The following is a 22,632-nucleotide window of genomic DNA, read 5'->3' as shown; positions in this document are numbered from 1 at the left end:
ACCTGGGACACTGAGAACTGAGATCTCACCATCTGGTGATGGTGTTTTAGGATGGGTTATTTGTGATATGGATAATTAGGAAGTCTGTTAAAGTAGAGATACTCTTAGGGGGTATTCCTATGTCCCTTTTGTCTGTTGGAGTTAGACACTTTGCTTGTCTGAAGCTGATGTATTGTGGCTGAGAACTCCCCTGTTATCAATCAGAGTTGCCTGATAACACTCCAGGCACCACAACCATCCAGGAGACACAATTTGCATCATGTTTATTGTGGCTTTGTGTGGTTTTATACTAACACAGAGTGTGAATGCAAGAATGTACCACGTTATGCTCACTGACTTGCTCAGCTAGGACTACCTGAACTATGCAGATTCATCCTGAATTCAGCAACTTAGTCTACAGAATGGATCATTGTTAGTGGTGGTACTGGGCAGTGCAGGTATAATTTTTGCTGAACTTTCTTCAGTTTTGGAATGTTTTATCTGTCTCTTTGTCAGCTCCTTAGAGGTACTGCTCTGTTTTATTTGCTAATGGCCTTGATACACACAAAATGTGTTAAACCCATCCACAAGTTAAATTTCTTTACTTGTGGGTATGTCCTCATTCATTTCTGACTGTATTTGGAGAAGGGAGTAATGCCTATAATAACAAAATGGGCATAAGCAACAGATTACTAATGTTCTGAAGAAGAGATTGGGCTTGCTGTAGACTTCTTTTTTCTTATTCATATATGAATGCACAAATATTAGTCCTGTCACTGCATTGTTACTTCTTCCTCTCTGCCAAGGAGAGCGGGAAGTAACTAACCAAACTAAAACTACTTTTGATGTTCCTTAAAATCCAGTCCTGAATTTACACACGTGCTTCAGTGGGTTTGTACTGAGCATCACAGAGCCCCTGTTTTAATTTGTAAGTCATGTATACCATGTATATGGTGTATAAGGTATGTATGACATGTATGGCTGCCTAACTTGCATCAGCTTTGACCTCACCAGCTTCTTCCAAGGAATAGCATCACAGCTCTGGCATAACTGTTGGCTGCTGTGATGTCCCAGGAAGCACAAATCATGCTGATATCCAAACCACCCTATTTAAACATAGCTTTGGATGTATGACATACCTGTGTTCCGCTTCGTGTGTCTCACCGAGTCTTAACAAGGCATCTTAGTCCTGTGGCTTAGGTCACCATGGAAATGGGCTGTATTTCAGTTGGAAAGGCCTTGTAACACTGGTCAAAGTGGGCTATAAATACAAAAGGTCCATTTTTAACTAATGTTAAGTTGTGCTGGGCATTTCTACAGCTTTAGGTGCTATGGCTCTGACTCCTTTCATAGGTAAAGGAATTCCTAACATCTAATCTAAATCTACCCTCTTGGCTTTAACCTCCCCGAGGGGAGACTGAGATGAGCTCTTAGGCAGAAGCTCTTAGGCAGAAGCTCTTCCCTGTGAGAGTGCTGAGGCGCTGGCACAGGATGCCCAGAGAAGCTGTGGCTGCCCCATCCCTGGCAGTGTTCAAGGCCAGGTTGGACACAGGGGCTTGGAGCAAGCTGCTCTAGTGGAAGGTGTCCCTGCCTGTAGCAGGGGTTGGAGCTGGATGAGTTTAAGGCCCCTTCCAACCCAAACCAGTCTGTTATTTTACAATTCTATGAACAGTATTATTTTCCTAGTTGTAGTTTCTTGCATTGAAAATTAATTCTAAGGTCTCATTTATTAGAAATTTCTATGTAATTTGGCTGCACTGAGCCATACAGTTGAATTTACACCATGTACATGAGCACATCATGGGCATTTTACTGGTTACAAATGATTACTCTGGTCTCTCTGTTTTAGCTGCTGCAGCCTCAGATATATCTGGACATACCATGTAGTTTTTGTGAGGTGTTTAACACACTGTTTTATACGGGCTGAGTCTGAGGCCAAATCATCAGTGATGTGCAGAGATTGAGGAACCTGATACGTAGAGCTCCAGCACTTCCCTGCAAGGACAAAAATCTCCTGTAAGGATACATTAAAGGGCTCAGATCTGCACCCAAATATCGCAGGACTTGGAGGGCTTCAGTCCCAGGGCTTTTAAATCCATCTCTTCTTAATTCAGACTGAAAATGGCCCTTCCTTGCCTATGCTCCTCTGCATTAAAATCAGTGGAAAACTTATTACTGGAGTGAAATCAGGCCTGGAATAATCTTTCTGCTGCTGAAGAGAAATAAAAGCAGGGAAAGAGGAAGAAACCTTGAGTTCTGTTTGATCACCAGGTTGTTATATTTACAACCACTTCTCTGTGCCTGTGATGTATGTACAAGGGGAAAGCAGGGCGAGTTTTAAGGCGCTGATCACCACGATGTGCTCGGCAATGGTATAAGCAAGTCAAACTTTTTCCAGAGCATAAAGGGATCAGCAGAGAAGCTGCCTTCAGCCTGAATGTAGTAAAATTGTGGTAAATAGACTTCAAAGTGGGGATGCGCCACTAAAATAAGAGGCTGCTCCGGTCACACCTTTTGTGTGGTCAGTAATGGTTTAAACCTAAATGTCAATACCTAGTGAGCTGTCCCTGGGTCTGTTCAGAGGTTAGACTGTGTTCTGAAGCAGAAGAAAAGCATGCATTGATTTTCAGAAGGCTAAATGTGGAATTCCCACTGAATTTACCATCAGAGGAGTTTATTTTTACCTTAAAATATGCTCATTAGCTCATTTCCTTAAAGCCTATTTAATTTGCAGTCTGATTAGTAAAAATCTAAGGGAGTCTTGGGCTATAAAGCAGATTTGTTGCTGACATGGTTTTTAATCTCTTGCCCAAATTTTCTGCAGCTCTTTCACTAGTGGCTGTCATGAAGCAGAATATAAGACCCTTGTAATAGCTAGTTGAAACAATCATGGGAATTATGTTCTCAAATATTCTGGATTTACTGTAATTCCCTCAAGTAGGCATGAATTACGTGACCACACATCCTCAGTTCTCCCTGGCCAACAAGACTACGGTTGGATAAGGAACTGCCTTGAGACACTATAGCTTTGCAGAGGTATCCTTGCCTTTTAGCACTGATGGTTTTGGCTTTCACCAGCCCACCAGCAAAGGATTGGTGCTGCTGAGTTTGATTCTAAACTCTCAAGAACAGGATAAACGATGTGTTAGTGTTAATATCTCATTGTCGTTTGAACAATCTGTTGTGGAGTTTGGGTTTCTAAGTCATGTAAATGTGTGTTGTGGTGACAAACAGTGTCTGGTCTCTGGTAGTGCCTGTCTGTGAGTCAGCTCTTGGGCTTCTGACCATGTTCTCCTGCTATAAGTTAAACTTAGCCACTCTTATCTTTTATTTCCCTCCAGATTAGCTATATAAACCGTGTGTATCTCATGCCAAAATGCTTCTATCAGTGAAACAGTTAACATGGGGAGGAGGGGAAAGCCTTATGAGCTACTTGTTTGTGAGCTTCATTAGTAGAAGGGTGCATTGAATGTGAAGTGCTGTCCCTCTCCATAAGTAACTAACACTTTCTTTTGTGTTGCTGCTGCCCAGCTGGTTTTTCTACGTGCCAGTCTGGGGGAAAGGCACTGATTTCATTCAAGATGGGAATTATTTTGAGCATCTTGTTAAAAATACACATCGTTAATCACTACAGAGTCCTAAAGCACACATATTCTTCATCAAGGGCATCACGATGTCCTTAGCAATAACAAACCCCCCATCTTATTTAGAATCAGCCTTCCCTGCTGAGCTCATTCTGCTTTAAATGCAACAGCACCTCAAACTCTGGGGCATTAATTTCATTTTACAACTGCTCAGTATATTTAGATATCCAAATCTATATATTTGGCTATACAGTGGACATGATGTATTTCTCTTGAACTCCATGACTGTCTGCCATAGCTGTATAGAATATAAACCTCCAGAAGATAAATGAACAATCTCTGAGCACTGAGATATTTTCATCGGAGCTGCTCATACGCATTTATAATACTAGGAACAAAAATAATCCAGCTTTTAACTTAGAACTGTTATTTGTAGTGGAAGAGAGCAGCGTTACCGTAGTAAAGAAATGCAGGCACGAGCAGACTGGTGGAACACCAATGGGCTTCACACCAAAAGTAAGGAAATAAATTACTCTCCGTGCTTGTATTTCTACTATAGATCTCTTTGCTTGAGATCTTACATTAGATTATTCTGAGTACATGGCTAGGGCAGCTAAATGGAAGGATTTCTTTTATTTTCTTATGATTTTAGCTAGTAGTTTTTCCATCTAGCAGCTGTGTTTTAACCTTGATTCCTGCAGCATTCCTGACAGCACTGTAAAGAGGCACGGTAATCACTATGCAACGCTTAAGCAGAGGGAATAAATTCCCAGTTTACATTAGGCATGACCTGTTACTGTTTTGCTGCTGCTTTCCAGTATTCATCAGAGTAACAGTGATTTTCAGAGGCTGGAAAAACAGGTCTTCCCAAACTTCCCTATCCTAGAGCCTAATGAGTTAAATTTTCCTCTGTGATGCTCGTGCGTGCGGGATTTTAGCTGCTTAGACACACAAGGTCAAACCCAACTGCTCCATCCCCCGTTCTGACTCCTGGCACAGGAGGGGGGGACCAGTCCTCTGGGACAGACACCACGGGAGATGGTGACATAAGCAGAGAATGCTATTCCCTGCTTTCAGAATTCCAAGATGTCCCTGTTTTGCCGGGGCTGGCTGCACCCCCCCCAAACAGACCCAGGCTGGCTGCAGCCCTGCAACCCCTCGCTGCTGCACCTCTGTGCAAACACAGCAGTGAGTAGGGACGATGGGGTCGCAGGGGAGGGTTTTTCCTTGCCGTAGGAAGGCAGGATGGGAAGGCAAAGCGGGAAGCTCTGGATATGCCTCGCAGGAGGCAAGGTGCAGGGCTGTGACTTTGGTGCTGGAGCTGTCCTACCTTCTGTCCCAGTTGCTACTGCATTTTCACAGCATCTCCGATTTTGACGATGGGGATGAGGGAACGGTGGAGTAAAGGGGGGGAACCACCGCTTCCTAACAATGACGGCTCCCAGAACAGCGGCAGCTTCAGGCGCTGGCGAGGGTTTGGGGTTGCTTTGGTGGCTAACGAAGTGCTCTCCTGCAAGTTACCGTGTGGGTGCCCACGTCCGCTGCCGGTCCCTTGCCGCGCCGCACGGACACTTCATTAGGGCAGCGTTTGGAGCGCCCAGCGCTGAAGTTCACCAGCGGCGGTAGTTCCTCGCCATCAATCCCGTTGGAGAGCTAAAAGCACTTCGTTCCTCTTCCAAAACCCTTCCAGCTACACCTCTGCCCTCCCGGCTGCCCTCGGAAAGGCGGCACTGGACGGAGGGCTGGTATCTTTCTGGAAGAAAGTCGCGGTTTGGACGCGCGTAGGGGATATTCTCTCCTTATCTGTCATGAAAGTTATTGTATGCAATAGCTGCTCGCAGGCAGGCACGGGCACTATTGCATAACGCTGGCGCTCAGCGCGCTGCTTCGTGCTCATCCCTGGCGAAGTTTTGGGCAGGAAAACCGAGGGGAAGGGGGGATTTGGGGGTTCCGAGAAGGGACGGGGGGGGGGGCTCGGGTCAGCGCGCCGAGCTTACCTCGTGCTTCCTCAGGCTGAAGTGTCGGGCTGGGCGCTCCCCCTGCGCTGCATCTCCCTCCCTCCCGCCGCCGGGGCGAGCTTGGCCCGCAGCCGCTCCGCGCATCGGCCGCCGGAGCCCGAACCGGAGCCGCCCGCCCCGCCGCTCCTCAGCTGCGGCCGCCCGAGCGCTCGCTAGAGGCAGCCGCCGCCGCCGCCCGCTCCCCCCGCTGCCCTCATGGGCGGCGGAGCCCGGCTCGGGGGGGCGGGAGGAGGCGCCGGGGGGATCCTCACGGCCGGGTCCCGGCGGCACCGGGGGAACTTGTTGAGCGGGACCGGCGGGCGGCCCCGAGCCGGGCGGGAGCGGCTGAGGCGGCGGGAGGAGCCGGGGGCCGGGCCCGGCGGCGGGGGGCGGGCCGCTGAGGCGGCGGGAGGCCGCGGGCTGAGGCGGGGGGGGGTCTAGCGAGCAAAGGAGGGGTGGATATAGGGACCTGCGATGGTACCGGTTAGTCCTGCGCTCCTCTCTGTGCGGTATATGCCCCTCTGTGGCCATAACAGATGCGTTTGGAAGCGGTGGGTCCGCGCTGAGCATCCCCCGGCTCTCAATCGGGAACATGGAGTAGAGGCCGAGTGGGTGATGCTGGTACATTGGGGATCCCACCCCAGCGCCCGGTTAGAGCTGTTTTGTACAGAGATACATATCCATAAGGTGCGGAATGAGTGCATGCTCCCGTTTGGCTTTGAACCTTGGATAAAATGGATGCAAGTTAAAAGCGAAGCAGTTTGCCAGAGCCACGAGGGCCGGCAAGCATGATAACGTCCTTAAAACTTCAATCCCGTCTTCCTTCCTCTTCTCTTAAACCCCTTTACCATTTTGTTGAGGGCTTTTTAGAGATGTTTTTCATTAAAAAGAGTTAGGAATGAAATGGGTCATGTGGATTTAAGCAGACCTATCGATATCATGAGAGGCACGATGTGATGGGTCAGTCTCTTTCCTTCGGAGGATTGCAGTAGTATCCCTGTTTAATAAGTGCTTTTAACCACAGCACGAAACCCGCTTAGCCCCACTGGGCACCACATAGTTTGCCGGTAGCAGCACCATCACCACCACCGGTAGCGTTGATATGCATTATTGATGTTGGGATTTACAGAAGGGACCCCGGGTTGGAAGCTGGACGAGCCCCAGCACGGAATGCCCTGCTGCTGTCGCGGTAGGTACATCCCGATGCAGCAGAAGCACTGGCTCAGGTCCTGGATGTCTCTTTAACCAGCTGGAGCAGAGCATTGCGCCAGTGACCGGGGCTGCTGCAGCAGCGTCTCGACCTCCTGTGCTCTCTCAGCCAGAGCCCCACAGCGGGTAAAGGGATGGGTACGGACCCGGCTCTCACTAAGCACCCGCGCGGCAGCGTGGAGATGAATGCACGGAAACCCTCGCCTGTTCTATTGCGGTTCAGCGGGAGCCGAGGAGTGTTCAACGAATGAGGCAGTCAGCAGAGGGCAGCTGAGCTGCTCTCGCTGTCTCTACCTGTCCAGGTACTCTGTCACCCTCCTCCTCCCCTGCTCTTTACCACTGCTCTTCAAAGAGGGTGCTCAGGGCCGTGGTTTTGCGTCCCCTTGCTGCTCTGCCCTGGGGCATCCCGCAGCGAGGAGGGAGCTGATGGCACGGTTTGAATTGCAGTCTAGCTTTCTTACCGGAGATACTTCTCTTCCCTTCAAAGGCATAGGTGGAAAGAACTTAAATATCAACTTTTTGCAACAAATACCTTGTTTCTTTCTCTCCTTTTATTTTCAGCAGCGCTGACTAATGTATTGCAGGACTTTTGTGGTTTCTCTAACAACATAAATCAGGTTTTGCCTACAGCCTGTATGCAGCCAGGATAGAATGATACACTGTGGTGATCGCATTGCAAATGCATATGCAGCTTCAACAGAAGCAAATCCCAGCTTGGTTTGTGTTGGAAGGGACCTTAAAGCTCATCCAGTTCCAACCCCTGCCACAGGCAGGGACACCTTCCACTAGAGCAGCTTGCTCCAAGCCCCGGTGTCCAACCTGGCCTTGAACACTGCCAGGGATGGGGCAGCCACAGCTTCTCTGGGCACCCTGTGCCAGCGCCTCAGCACCCTCACAGGGAAGAGCTTCTGCCTAAGAGCTCATCTCAGTCTCCCCTCGGGCAGGTTCAAGCCATTCCCCTTGGCCTGTCCTTCCATTTTCCCTGTGTATTTACTCCTACTACAATAACACCAAGCACAATAACCAGCAAAGGCTATTTTTCACAAATCACAATTTAAAACATCTCTCTGTACACCAACAGGGTCAGCAGCCACACATGTGCTGCTGGATAAGCAGGAAGGTGGTCCACAACTGGAAAGTCCTTCCTAATTCTCTGAAACTCTACAGAATAAGTGCTCAGCTTTATAAATGGGGCACAGACATAACGCTGTGCAAGGATAATCAGCCCTGGGGCAACAGGTTTTAAATATCATTATGGAGAAGATAAGGATGATTTTTAACCACTGCTTCTATCAGAGGGGTTTTCCTTTCACTAAGGTGATTGAGCAATAGCGTTTTCTTCTGGCAGTGACGGTCTGCATGGTCTGGGCTGTTGCCTGCAGAGCTCACATCTTCATCTTGTGAAAAAGCAACAACATCCACGGATCTATTTAATAAATCTCTTCCCTGTGAGGGTGCTGAGGCGCTGGCACAGGGTTGGACACAGGGACTTGGAGCAAGCTGCTCTAGTGGAAGGTGTCCCTGCCCGTGGCAGGGGTTGGAACTGGATGAGCTTTAAGCTCCCTTCCAACTCAAACCAGCCTGGGATTATATGAATTTATTACAGAACCTTACCACCTCCTTTTCAGGGGAAAGTAGAGTGAGCCTCACTTGATTTTAAACATAAGAGATGTAGATGATGTTGTGACTTTTCTCTCTCTTGTCATTTGGGGCCGATGCTGTCATTATATCTTTGCTAAAATCAAATATTTTCACATTGCTGAGTCTTCCTGCACATTACTTAGGTTGTTCTTTTCAATCCTTTATATTACAGCTGCCAGCTTTCTATGTTTAATCTGTAATTCCTTTATTTATTTACTTGAACATTGGAAGAAAAATAGGGGAATGTTAAATATGCTCCTTATTTCCAGCTGAGATGGCTGCAAGTTTGGCAAACAGGTCCTTCTTCAATCATAGGATTATTGGATCAGCTAGGGTGGAAAAGACCTTTAAGATCATCCAGTCCAACCATGCTCCTTGCTTTGAGGAAGGGTAAAAACTGCTGGGCTGTGAGGACAAAGAAATAAGGACTCTCATAGCCATAAATAGGAGATATTTAATTTAGTGTTTTGCACTAAGTTTTTTTGCCATGAGCTTGGACAATTCATTTAAGACTATGCTTATGTCTGTTCTTTATCTGTAAAGGGTGAGTAATTGCACATCTGTTAAACTGGAGGAACATTGTGAAGACAAAGTGGGATTAAGATGATGTGTTTCATGCCCACAGTACCTGCGTGCAGCTACAGTATTAAGTAGCTGATGAAGTGAACTGCTATTTATGGGGTTTCTGCTCTAAGAAGGAAAATGCTGAGTAACCTCATTAGCTATGATAGTTATTTGCATACTTGGTTGGTATAAGTAGGAGCAGGATTTAGACCTCTTTCTTCATTTCCCTTTGTACAGAAAATGCAACAGCAGCTCTTAGCAGCTTGAAGCTCAGATACCGAGTTCCAGTTGAATGCTGTCTCATAAGGAGTCTGAACTGCTGTAGATATTGGTTTCTCATTCATACTAAGACAGAAATCCTAATTTGGGGAGGATAGGAGGTTCTGGTTTTTAATCTTTTCACTTTTTTTTCATATTTTCACCATTTAAGTTCACAAAAGCTCATTTTCAGTATACAGATGCTTTTGGGAGGGGAACTAATGGTGAGGCACTGGTACAGCTGTGGCTGCCCCATCCCTGGCAGTGTTCAAGGCCAGGTTGGACAGAGCCTTGGGTGACATGGTCTAGTGTGAGGTGTCCCTGCCCATGCAGGGGGATTGGAACTGGATGATCTCAAGGTCCTTTCCAACCCAAACCATTCCATGCTTCTGTGGGGATTATGAACTGGTTCTTGTGGCATGTACGAGCTGTGTTATCACTTGCCTAATAAAGATACCCTGTATAGATGCAGAATCCTGCACTAGTTCAATTATCATGCAGGCTGTACAGTTAGGAAATAAATGAGGGTCTGGAAGACCATGATGTATGATACCTTAAATGGCTGCATTTTGTTCATCTTTGAAAGGCAGTTTAGCTTGTCGTTGTTACTGGTGATTTGTGCTTTTATAGCCCTTCTTTTTGCATCTCAGAAACCCTTTGTGCCCATCTGAATAATAAATCACCAGGTTTGATTTGCTCGGTAAGAGCAAATGGGAAATTACATTCTTATTAAGATGTCTTGAGGAGCTGTAAGAGTGGGGGAAATTGTTTTAAAGGAATATTATGCTCACTTTGTTAAGATTTTGGTTTGTCTTGTTTGTTTTATGACCTTTCCCAATTCCGGGGCTGTATCTCTAACTGCTTTATGGCAATGGGAGAAATACTGTTTAAAAATCAAAACCTCAACAATCTGATCCTAATTTTTATTGCCTTCAAACAGTTTCAGATGGAGGCACCTAATGAAATCTGGAATGAGCATGAATTCCATCTTGGAATTCAAGTTACAGCCAAAGAAAAGGCCTGTGTGACAAATAATGGGGATGCTTTCATCTGCTCCATAAAATCATAGGATAATTACGGTTGGAAAGGACCTTAAACTCCTCCAACTCCAACCCCTGCCACGGGCAGGGACACCTTCCACTAGAGCAGCTTGCTCCAAGCCCTTGTGTCCAACCTGGCCTTGAACACTGCCAGGGATGGGGCAGCCACAGCTTCTCTGGGCACCCTGTGCCAGCGCCTCAGCACCCTCCCAGGGAAGAGCTTCTGCCTTAGATCCAACCTGAACTTCCCCTGTTTCAGATTTAACCCGTTACCCCTTGTCCTGTCACTACAGTCCCTAATGAAGAGTCGCTCCTCAGCATCCTTGTAGCCCCCTTCAGACCCTGGAAGGCTGCTCTGAGGTCTCCACGCAGCTTCTCTTCTCCAGGCTGAACAGCCCCAGTGTTCTCAGCCTGTCTCTATACAGGAGGTGCTCCAGTCCCTGAGCATCCTTGTGGTCTCCCCTGGACTTGCTCCAACAGCTCCGTGTCCTTCTTAACTTGAGGACTCCAGAACTGTATGTACACAGTGCTGCAAGTGGGGTCTCACGAGAGCAGAGTAGAGGAGCAGGAACAGCTTCATGTTTGCTCTTTGGTGAAATAATGTATTATTTGCACACTGATTTCATTAAAAAGAGGATTTTATGCAACTTTTCTGTCAAAATGGAGAACCATTAAATGTTATGTGGTGATGTCAACTCCCAAACCCCCAGTGAGGTTTTCTCAGTTAAATATTGAACTATTTCAAATTTGAATCTAGCATAAAAATACAGGCTCCTATGTGCTTTGATAAGTTAGGAGCCCAGACTGTAGTCTGGTGCTAATGCAGAATAACTGAACAGATAAAACTAAGCTGAAATAAAATGTATGAAACAAGTGAAAGATGAAAAGTCATAGAAAATAATATAAGAGGGAGAGAATTGAACAGAGCAAATGGTCTGAAATGAATTGAATTCACCAATTCTATCAGTGTTCTTAAACTAAGTATTTTGGCTGTAGTGCTCAGATATTAAGTATTTTGTCCATAATGCCCAGATATGAAGTATTTTGGCCATAATGTTTCATCTCTTTAGTGTCGTTTCCAAATTCCCTATGAAGGCACTAAAATAAAATCGCCCTCAAGAAGTTTGATCCATGAGAGAGGAATGATGGCAGTGAATGACAGTGGATGTAAAGAGGCAGGTTGCAATACCACGGGCACCCCAAACCTTTAGCATATGTTCACAATTAGGACCTTCCCCTCCCTTTAATGAGTGGCAAGTTGGAAAGGTCCTGTGGTATGAATGAGGAGCCTGCTCTAGTGGAAGGTTTCCCTGCCCATGGCAGGGAATTGGAACTGGATGAGCTTTAAGGTCTCTTTCCAAACCCTCCCATGACTCTCTAACATGTTCCTGTCATAATGTGACATGCAATCTAGCATAGCAACACACCTCCATAGTCAACATCTGTTAAATAATCAAACCTAAACCAGTTACCACACTTTGTTAATGCGGTATGTGATAGTTGTGCATCACATTAGAAGACTTAAAAGAACATAGGCCGAGCAAACTATTTCTATGTGCATTGTTTCTAGTACCGATGTCAAATATTTGTATAGAATAATCATATGTTAAGCTGTGAGTAGTGCCAGTGCTCCAGCTAATTTTATATTTACTTGTTAAATAAAATAACCCAGGAACTAAAGCCTTTGAAAATAAGGATATGCTAAATTTATGATTGACTGCAAAGACTTCATTGTTTTATGTATTAAGGTGGATGTGACCAAGTTTTGCCTTAAGAAAGCAATAGAAAGTTATTTTTTTAAGTCTGAAAATCCTAAATGCCCCAAACACTTAAGTTGTGTTATGCAGCATAAATATGCAGATAAATACGGGAAGCCTGATAAAGACATTAAATGAGTTTATGACTGACAGCAGAGGCTAAGAGAAGTCCTTCTTAAGCCTAGGTACAATAAAGCCAGCTCTGTGCTTTATAAAATACAGTCTCTGGGATACTATATTAAAACCCATTAAAAGTAGCAATGCATTTTGATTTCCTTCAATTTTTAAACAAGCTCAGTGCTTTAAATATTAATACTTAGCAGCAGTAGAGGAGCTTTAAATCAGCACATGCCTTAAATCAGGGGCGTCAGTCAATGCTGTGGTGCAGCCCGATGGCTACAGTGGCTCTTGGGGAAGAGGGTGAGATGTGTGAGGTGGGGAGAGGCCACGGTAAATGGGACGTCCATTGGGCAGGGTTTGTAGGCAGAGGTGGTGAATGGGCTCAAGAAAATCATGTTGGTTTAGTTAACACTGTGGTGCTTCCTTGATTTCCCACTAGGAATTCAATGTAGTACCCTAATAGTTGAGTGGTTGCCCATCTGTGCCCTTGCCTCTCGTTCTGCCCAAGCCTTGATGGGCAGGAATGGGAAAGCTGTGTTCGACAGGAATGATTGCTTCTTGTCTCCAAATGTTGCTCATCACCAGACCGTCCTGTCACAGGTTGTGCAGTCCCTTGGTGGTCCAGCTTCTGCTGCTTGACCCTGCCACGTCTGTAGCCGCATCTTCCATCAATTGCTGTGTCTAAAAAATACCTGTCTGAATTAAACCTACCATCTCATATTTGCTTGAAATTCATCTATTAGCTTCAGCAGCTGCCTCCTGGTTCTAATACTGAGAAATTTGTGAGCAACAGCTGTGCACTCATTTCATCCACCACCTCTGTGAATTGTAAACCTCGGTCACATTAATCCCTCCCCTGCCTTCTTGGGAGAATCTGGGACTTTGTGGCCCCTTCTCCAGGGGCAGATTCTTCATCCCCTTGTAGAATGACAGAATGGGTCAGGTTGGAAGCTCATCCAGCCCCTGCCACGGGCAGGGACCCCTTCCACTAGAGCAGCTTGCTCCAAGCCCCTGTGTCCAACCTGGCCTTGAACATTGCCAGGGATGGGGCAGCCACAGCTTCTCTGGGCACCCTGTGCCAGCGCCTCAGCACCCTCCCAGGGAAGAGCTTCTGCCTAAGAGCTCATCTCAGTCTCCTCTCGGGCAGGTTAAAGCCATTCCCCTTGGCCTGGCCCTACAGGCCCTTGTCCCCAGCTCCTCTCCAGGTTTCTCATAAGCCCTCTGTAAGTATTGAAAGGTTGCTTTAAGGTCTTCCCAGAGCCTTCTTTCCTCCAAGCTGTCATTTTAGTTGCCCTTTCCTGTACCCTCTGCAATCTGTTATGTCTTCCTTGAGCTATGGTGGCCGTATTTATTTATTGAACTCAGTTTTACTTCTCTGTGAGATGATGTAAATCAAACCTTTCATTGAAGGACAAGAGTGAACATCACCAGGACATTATTTGTGAGCTAAGTTTTGACGCAGGACGATGAGCTGGGATGGGGAACTAACAAGGTTGGGCTTGATGTATCGATGTATTGTTATTTCCCATCAATTTCCAGATGACAGATAAGCTCTGCAGCAATTGATATCTAAATCAGGGGCTTGCTATCCTGGGAAAAGGCATGGTGATGCTAAATGGCCTCCTGTAAGCTGATGCATCTTGTCATGGATGTTTTGTTGGCCAATACAAGGGACATTGGTTCTTCAATGGAGTTACTCCCATGCACTTGGAGGGTTCCATGGAGGAAGGGAGGGCTCGTGATCTTGCAGATCTTTACTGATTTTACATGTGCTTCTGTCCTTTCCTCTAGCAAAACACTTAATGCAGGATGGTACCCATTGCTTTTGTCCCTGTATTCCATGGAGGCTCGTTTAGTAGAGAATTTATGATGGTTTTAATAATATTATAATTAAACAGAGCTGAAATTGAAAATACTTTTTATAATGCTTCTATATTTTTAATGAAATCTTGTAATTTCAGGTGGTGTTAGCAAACATGCCAATGTGAACATTCCTGCCTGGGAAAAAAACCAGTAATGGGAAAAGCAGAATAGTTGCAGATGTTAATTTTCCCATTTAATAAGGAACCCAAAAAAAGAATAAAGTTTTAATAATTCATAGGGAAGCAATGAGTATTTCCCATTTATTTATGCATATTTATCACTTGGCTTGAATGATAAACATATTAATTCCTGCCTACCAGTTAATGACTTTGGGTAATGTTTGTACTCTCTTTTCAGAAGTTGGCCATATAACTCACAGCTACTTGTAGGAATAGACTTAATCAGCTCTATTTTCTTAACCCTGAAATACATTTTGTCTTACTCCAAGTAGTTTTTGTAAGGCATTTTTTAAGCATTCTTTATTTTTCTTGCTGTTAAATCTTTAAATTTACCTCCTGGACAGATAATGGGTATTTTTCAGCCATAGCAATACAAAGTACTTACTGTTTTCAAGACTTATTTTTGCCACATGTCAAGAGTGGGTTGAGTGTTGTAGACTCTGTAAGTTGGTTTATTTTGCTGTTCTGGTTTAAAATGTTATGCCCCCCAAAGGAGTTCTGATGGTGTTAAATGCATGGACATTATGTCAGGAAAACTGCTTTCAAAATGATGAACTATGGAGACAGGCTGAGAAAGTTGGGGCTGTTCAGCCTGGAGAAGAGAAGACTGCGTGGAGACCTCATAGCAGCCTTCCAGTATCTGAAGGGGGCCTATAGGGATGCTGGGGAGGGACTCTTCATTTGGGACTGTAGTGACAGGACAAGGGGTAACGGGTTCAAACTGAAACAGGGGAAGTTCAGGTTGGATCTAAGGAAGAAGTTCTTTACCGTGAGGGTGCTGAGGCCCTGGCACAGGTTGTCCAGAGAAGGGGTAAATGCTCCATCCCTGGCAGTGTTCAAGGCCAGATCTTAAGGTCCTTTCCAACCCTAACTCTTCTATAATTCTATGATACTGTTGCCTTCAAGTAGGAATCAAACAATCCACTCATGTTTTGTGATCTGAAGGCAAGCCTGGGGATTAATTGGGATATTTGAGATCTTTCAGGTATTTTCTCCTATTTTTCATATTTTTAGTGTATCTGAATAGTATATAATATCATGTAGAAATAAGGGTCAGATTTGTCTTCTGTGATATTTTAATGATCATAGAATATAGAATAGTTTGGGTTGGAAGGGACCTTCAAAGGTCATCTAGGTAGTTCTCTATTTATTGAACTATTGCCTTGTAAACATGCCCATATCTGTGTTATGAAGGAATTGGTTATGTTGATAGCACATTGAATGTAAATTGTAGCAGCTTTTCTCAGGATAATAGCAAAATTCCCCACTGGTTACATTACTGGGATGCAGCCCAGTGCATGGGTGGGTTCTGGGCCAAGCTCACACTGATGCAGAGTCATGGGAGCTTCACTTTCAGTCTGTGCTATTAAAGCCTTATGTTTTGTTACCTGCCCTCAGCTTTTTTGCTGTAGTACAGCCACATGAAGAAGTGTTATGCACATAAATATGTGGATTATCATAAAAACTTCAGTTAAATGACTGACAGGCTGAGCAAGTTGGGGCTGTTCAGCCTGGAGAAGAGAAGCTGTGTGGAGACCTCATAGCAGCCTTCCAGTATCTGAAGGGGGCCTATAGGGATGCTGGGGAGGGACTCTTCATTAGGGACTGTAGTGACAGGACAAGGGGTAATGGGTTCAAACTGAAACAGGGGAAGTTTAGATTGGATCTAAGGAGGAAATTCTTTCCTGTGAGGGTGCTGAGGCACTGGAATGGGTTGCCCAGGGAGGTTGTGAATGCTCCATCCCTGGTGATGTTCAAGGCCAGGTTGGACAGAGCCTTGGGTGAGATGGTTTAGTGTGAGGTGTCCCTGCCTGTGGCAGGGGGTTGGAACTGGATGATCTTAAGGTCCTCTCCGGCCCTAACTGTTCTATGATGCTATGAATAGCCACTAAAGGTGGCAGTGGAGGCAGTGCTGCTGAATTCAATTCATTCTATATAGTTTTTTAGTTTTTCCTGTAGCCTGTGCACTGGTTTGGGTTTTACTTACTCTTTGTTAATATTTTTTCAGGTTAGATCTAAGGCAGAAGCTCTTCCCTGTGAGGGTGCTGAGGCGCTGGCACAGGGTGCCCAGAGAAGCTGTGGCTGCCCCATCCCTGGCAGTGTTCAAGGCCAGGTTGGACACAGGGGCTTGGAGCAAGCTGCTCTAGTGGAAGGTGTCCCTGCCCGTGGCAGGGGTTGGAACTGGATGAGCTTTAAGGTCCCAAACCATTCCATGATGCTGTGATTTCTTATCTATTTTGAGTACATGTCAAAGCTGCTGCTTTGCCTCAGTGGTGCTGGTTTGAATGTACTTCATGTTGGTGGAGAAGTCCAGGACTGGGATATAGGGAAACCCTGGATGAGTTCAGGCATGGAGCTTAACATCATAAAATGTAAGAGGTTCTGCTTCATCCTGTTGCTACTGCTCTGCTGGCAGTTTGGGTGAAAAAAGGAGATGGGAGTGTTCATCTTAGGATATTCTTGTACATGCACCTGGGGTAGCAATGGAAGGATGCCATGGTAAGAGCTGAGCTCCATGGAGCAAACCAGCCCCTTCCCACTGCCTTCCCCTTCCTGGGCTGGCAATCCTGTGCTTCCTCCTCTGCTGCCACAGCAGCCAGAGAGGTGGGTTTTTAGTTTGGACCATTTGGAATCACTGATTTTGATGGTTTGGATTTAATTTCACTTGTTTTTACAGCAAGAGATGAAGTCCCACTTATGGATATGTCATTTAAAAGGTCTCTCGACTTAAGCTGCTTTGGATAACCACGTGTATCAGCTGTATGTATGCGAAACCAATTGCACAGTTGAATATGCATCTAATGCTGGTCTTAATGTTAAATGTTACTGTGTTGAAAATGATAAATGACTTCCTATTTGCGAGGGGATTTACTTTTTTCCCTATGATTTCTACCAAGATGAAGCTGAAAGGAAAATGAAGTTCAATTATACATCACATTTTATTTCCGGGGTGGAAAACTAGCACTTCAGAAGGCTTTGTTATAACTTGAATACATTGAGCGTGTTGGGTATTAGGAAAATTACCTAAACACGTTGTGCACTTCAGTCAGTGAGTTATTCACTACAGAAGGTATGCCCCTGAAAAGCTTTAGGTGGTTTTTGGTAGGCCTGTAAGCACAGAGAAACCTGAATTAGCTTCATCTGGAACCAGCTGAGCTTTAGGAGCAGATATTCCCCCTCTTCCCTGGGCTTATGACTGCTATGCTATTAACTATTGGGCATCACTGTGTAAACATGGAGATGCTGCCCTCAGGTCTTGGGGTACCTGGGTGTCCCCCAACATTCAGTGGATGCAATGAGCTCTGTCCTTCAGGAGCTCGGATGCTGAGTCCCACGTTTTGCCTTCTCGTTGGAATGGAAAAGGGAAACGAGAAGACCTGGGTTTAAAAGTGTGGTTCTTTTAACTTCCAAGGGTATGTTGGTACCTAAATAAACAGAATAAACTGTACTTCAATTTCAGCTTAAAACCTGTGTGCGTACAGAAGGACCTCCTGTGTTCAGAACCTGGTTTAGTTACTTCCCATGGTTGTGTGTGCGGGTGCTGTCTGGTCGCTTGCTTCAGTTCTGTGGTTCTGCTTTCTTAAAGTAAGCCTTTTGGATTTGAAGTATTCCAACTGATTAGTGCTATAAGGCATCATATTTTTCATGTATTCTAAATGCTTTTTAAACAAACCCATTTCAATTTAATGCTCTTTGAATTCATCCTTATTCTACACCTGCTTTAGCCCTGCTCCCATTTACTGTGTATTCTTACCCTGGGAGCTGTTGGTGAGGATTGAAAGCAGAAATCACCTCCTATTGCCCCCGTGCCCATAGCTCAGTCAGTGCTGGTGTCTTCCTGACCTATGCTGACTTATTATAGTGTGCTGCCTCCTGCTCATACCCAAAAACTGAGCAGTTCCAATGCAGCTTTGTGTAACTCTGGCTTTGCTGTCCCACCTCCATCGTGTTCCTACCATGAGCGTCACGTTTTCTTTTATGCTGTTGAATATTGTGATCGGCCCCAAATCAGAAGAGAAAGTTCATTTTGTCCTTAACCTACCCGATAGTCTCCTTGTGGCCTGCTGGTGTTGGATCTGTGCTGAGTTTAAGCACGGTGAGGTCTACAGCAGGAAAAGGATAAAGAGCTGTTTATCAGTAGCACCCTGTGGGAGCATCTTATGTTGGGCTTTCTTGTCCCCATTCCAAATGATTGTGAAAAACAGGTTTAATTACTTGAGTTTTCCACAAGAGAAATGTTCACCTCTTCTTCTGCTTACATTGCATAGTATAGGTTGCTTTCATATTCTTTTTGTGAAGGAACTTTGAAGCTCTCCCTAAGCTTGCACGTTGTTTAGCCATAGGCTGGCGGAGAGAACCCCCCAAAGAATTCTGAGTTACTGTGAGTTTCACAAGGAATGCAGTTCACATTTCATAATGTTATGGGGAGGAATTGTGTCATTCTTGGAGATGCAACCCACAAATGATTGTTGTCAGGTTCTGCAGGGGGTTCCTTCCCTGTTTCCTTTAATTAAATGCAAAGTACTAAGTAGGTCTGTGTTCCTTGATAGTGTGTCCTTATGAAATATAGATGTGGCTGCTTCTCAAAATATCCACAGAGCACCTCCCACACTGCCTTTTGGAAAATACTTAAATCTGAACTTCATAGAATCATAGCATCCCAGCCTGCTTTGGGTTGAAGGGACCTTACAGCTCAACCAGTTCCAACCCCTGCCACAGGCAGGGACACCTTCCACTAGAGCAGCTTGCTCCAAGCCCCTGTGTCCAGCCTGGCCTTGAACACTGCCAGGGATGGGGCAGCCACAGCTTCTTGTGTTTTGTTGCCTTAAGGAAACGTTGCTGAGTTTTTCCCCTGCTCCTGACAAACTTTGTACACATTTTACCTAAATACAGAAAAGGGCTGCAAGAAACCTGGAGAGGGGCTTTGGACAAAGACAAGGCAAGGGGAATGGCTTTAACCTGCCTGAGGGGAGACTGAGATGAGCTCTTAGGCAGAAGCTCTTCCCTGGGAGGGTGCTGAGGCGCTGGCACAGCGAAGCTGTGTGACTTATGATGTAACCTACCTGCTAATTCTCTTATTTCCCATGGATATGTCTGCATACGATTAATTTTGCTACTATACTATGAAATATAACAGAAAATTGATCTTAAGTTACAAATGTCTTATTAAAGGGCGGGCCTGTTGTCAGCAGAGCTATCTTCAATCAGTTTGCCTCCTCTTTGGAGAGGAGAGAAGCAGAACATTGCCTACAATGGCATTTTCATTTTGATAACATGCAAATGCGAAAAGAGCTTTGTCTTTATTTTTAACACTGATGAGAGCCTGGCAGTAATTCTGTCTGCAAGGACTAAGTAACCTTCTACAGCACTGAACGCTGAGCAGCACAGAACATCATAGACTCGTAGAATAGTTAGGGTTGGAAAGGACCTTAAGATCATCCAGTTCCAACCCCCCTGCCATGGGCAGGGACACCTCACACTAAACCATGGCAACCAAGGCCTCATCCAACCTGCCCTTGAACACTGCCAGGGATGGAGCATTCACAGCCTACATAGGCAACCCATTCCAGTGCCTCACCACCCTAACAGGAAAGAATTTCCTCCTTAGATCCAATCTAAACTTCCCCTGTTTAAGTTTTAACCCGTTACCCCTTGTCCTGTCACTACAGTCCCTAATGAAGAGTCCCTCTCCAGCATCCCTATAGGCCCCCTTCAGATACTGGAAGGCTGCTCTGAGGTCTTCACGCAGCCTTCTCTTCTCCAGGCTGAACAGCCCCAACTTCCTCAGCCTGTCTTCATACAGGAGGTGCTCCAGTCCCCTGCTCATCCTCGTGGCCTCCTCTGGACTTGTTTCAACAGTTCCATGTCCTTCTTATGCTGAGGACACCAGAACTGCACACAATGCTCCAGGTGAGGTCTCCCGAGAGCAGAGTAGAGGGGCAGGATCACCTCCTTCGACCTGCTGATCACGCTCCTTTTGATGCAGCCCAGGATACGGTTGCTTTCTGGGCTGTGAGCACGCACTGAAGCCAGCTCATGTTCAATTTCTCATTGACCATGTTCATTTTCTTCTTGACATCATAGACTACATTCCCCATACCCAGCATCTCTTCTGTCCTGAAACCTTGGTATGAGAACAGCCCCATTGGTAGGGTGTGATGGTTTATGTGCTGAAGAACCAAAGGGAAATATCAGTTAAAAATGCAAAAGCTTCCCCAAAGAGACTTCTTCTTGCATGTTGCTTTTGAATCCAAGCATATCTAAACTGCGTCTATCAATTCTATTTGATGTCACAACAGTCAAATGAGAAGCGCCAAAAGTAGAGGAATTTGTCTTTAAAATGGCTGTTGCTTTAATCCGTGTGTTCAGCTGGCAGGGCCACCTATCTTGTATGAAGAGGAGGTTCATTTAAAAGATAATGTATCATCTTCCCTTAGTATTCCCATGATTTGTCATGGTGACATCTTACTGCAGTGTGATTTACCTGCTGCAGAGACAATATCCATAATCCGTGTAGGCTGTCACAATTGCAGAAATGACTCCAGCACAGTCATTCGTAACGTGGGGTGCCACTTGTCTTAAATTAGCTTTTCCTTGTGTTTGCAAATCTCCAATTGAACACCCCATCCCTCATGCCCATCGCAGGGGGTTGGAACTGGATGAGATTCAGGGTCCCTTCCAACACAAACCAGTCTCTGAACTACTGCCTAAGAGCTCATCTCAGTCTCCCCTCTGGCAGGTTCAAGCCATTCCCCTTGGCCTGTCCCTACATCCCTTGTCCCAAGCCCCTCTCCAGGTTTCCTGCAGCCCCTTCAGGCACTGGAGCTGCTCTCAGGTCTCCCCTTCAGGAGCCTTCTCTTCTCCAGGCTGCCCCAGCCCAGCTCTCTCAGCCTGGCTCCAGAGCAGAGCTGCTCCAGCCCTCGCAGCATCTCCATGGCCTCCTCTGCACTCAGTCCAACAGTTCCACATCCCTCTGGTGCTGCTGCCCCAGAGCTGGATCAGGGCTGCAGGGGGGTCTCCCCAGAGCACAGCAGAGGGGCAGGATCCCCTCCCTGAGCTGCTGCTCACACTCTGGGGGTGCAGCTCAGCACACAGGGGGGTTCTGGGCTCAAGTCCAGCCTAAGGCTGGGTCATGGGGAGCTTCTCTTCAGCCAACATCCCCAGATTCTCTCCTTATTTACAGTATCCTATTATTGCCCTCTAGCTTTGTTTTTATTTTAGCTCTTTGGTGACTTCTCTTTGCTCTAGAGAAAGTTCAGCTTTTTTCCCTTGTCATTTATCTAACACTCGGTGCTGGAACAGATACGTCCTTCATTTTGAGAGTGCTTCAGCAGATGATAATAATAATTATAGTTAAATGAGCTTCCTAACTGCATTGTGAAGGAAGCAAGACATCATTTTGTATTAGGAAATCTAAAACAAGAAGAAAGTCTTTCTCTGGGTCGAGGAAGGCAGTGGTTCATATTAGCATCAAGAAATACATTATTCCCATGTTAAGCCTGGACCAAGCTGATTTTGCTCTCTGTTTTACATGTGCGTGTGCACCCGTTCCTGTGGGCTGCTGATTTGTATCTGTCGCTCTTTGATGCTTGGGGCAGAGGATGTGCAGGCCATAGTGAAGTGCTTTTGTGTCAGTAATTCCTCAAACGCTGAAGGAGTTGCTGGGAGTTTTGAAGACCAAATGAATGTGTGTGTATGAATACATCTATTCACTTAGTTTGACTCCAAGCGCTAACTTAGTACCAGATAATAGCAGTGGCGCTTAAATTGGGCAGCTGAGGTTTCCAGGATGCAGGTGTACCTTGGAGATAGGCTGTCTCCAGTCAGCTTTCAGTATAGGGAAGACACATTCTGGCTTACAGGAGAGTTTGACAGGGGCGAACAAGATGTTTCTGCACAGAGATGTCTTTAAGTGACAGCTTTAACCTACCAGAGGGGAAACTGAGATGAGCTCTTAGACAGAAGCTCTTCCCTGGGAGGGTGTTGAGGCGCTGGCACAGGGTGCCCAGAGAAGCTGTGGCTGCCCCATCCCTGGCAGTGTTCAAGGCCACGTTGGACACAGGGGCTTGGAGCAAGCTGCTCTAGTGGAAGGTGTCCCTGCCCGTGGCAGGGGTTGGAGCTGGAGGAGCTTTAAGGTCCCTTCCAACCCAGACCATTCCATGATTTTATGTCGGGGTGTGTTGACTTGTCCAGGAGGAGGATCAGAGCAGTGGGTTTTTCTTAACCAGAAGAGTGGAGGTTGAAGCTAAGAGGAACGTATGGGAAGGAGAATGCTCCAATGGTCCTATGGGAAGGGACGCCTTGAGGTGCTCACCACCTCTTTTTGCAGCCCTCCAAAAGTGTCTGTGCATGGGTAAGGAGGTAGTGTGTGCTGTCGTAGGGGTTAAAAACTCTGGCCATGCAGCAGGGAAGTGGCTGCTGTTGATGGGAACATCAGGTGC

At 46.0% G+C, this 22,632-nt stretch overlaps 2 protein-coding genes and 1 long non-coding RNA gene across 4 annotated transcripts in view; 1 reads left to right on the top strand and 2 right to left on the bottom strand.

The window, feature by feature from the left end:
• Positions 1-5,897, bottom strand: part of INSYN2A (inhibitory synaptic factor 2A) — a 43,455-nt gene extending 37,558 nt beyond the window's left edge. Inside the window, exon 1 of the mRNA XM_057408687.1 lies at positions 5,561-5,897. The gene's annotated coding sequence lies outside the window, so the exon portion shown is untranslated. The remainder of the gene's footprint in view (positions 1-5,560) is intronic.
• Positions 1-19,645, bottom strand: part of LOC130598839 (uncharacterized) — a 59,755-nt gene extending 40,110 nt beyond the window's left edge. The window contains exon 1 of the long non-coding RNA XR_008972096.1: positions 19,583-19,645. This is a non-coding gene — a long non-coding RNA (uncharacterized LOC130598839). The remainder of the gene's footprint in view (positions 1-19,582) is intronic.
• DOCK1 (dedicator of cytokinesis 1) overlaps positions 1-22,632 on the top strand; it is a 315,270-nt gene that overhangs the window by 139,574 nt on the left and 153,064 nt on the right. The window lies entirely within an intron of this gene.

The sequence above is a fragment of the Pezoporus wallicus genome, unplaced genomic scaffold (genome assembly GCF_028554395.1).
Source record: "Pezoporus wallicus isolate ANWC-B61680 ecotype Strahan unplaced genomic scaffold, APGP_CSIRO_Pwel_v1 contig_13954, whole genome shotgun sequence".
NCBI classification, from domain to species: domain Eukaryota; kingdom Metazoa; phylum Chordata; class Aves; order Psittaciformes; family Psittacidae; genus Pezoporus; species Pezoporus wallicus.
Note: the sequence above shows the minus strand (reverse complement) of the source record. Positions and strands in the feature narration are given on the sequence as shown.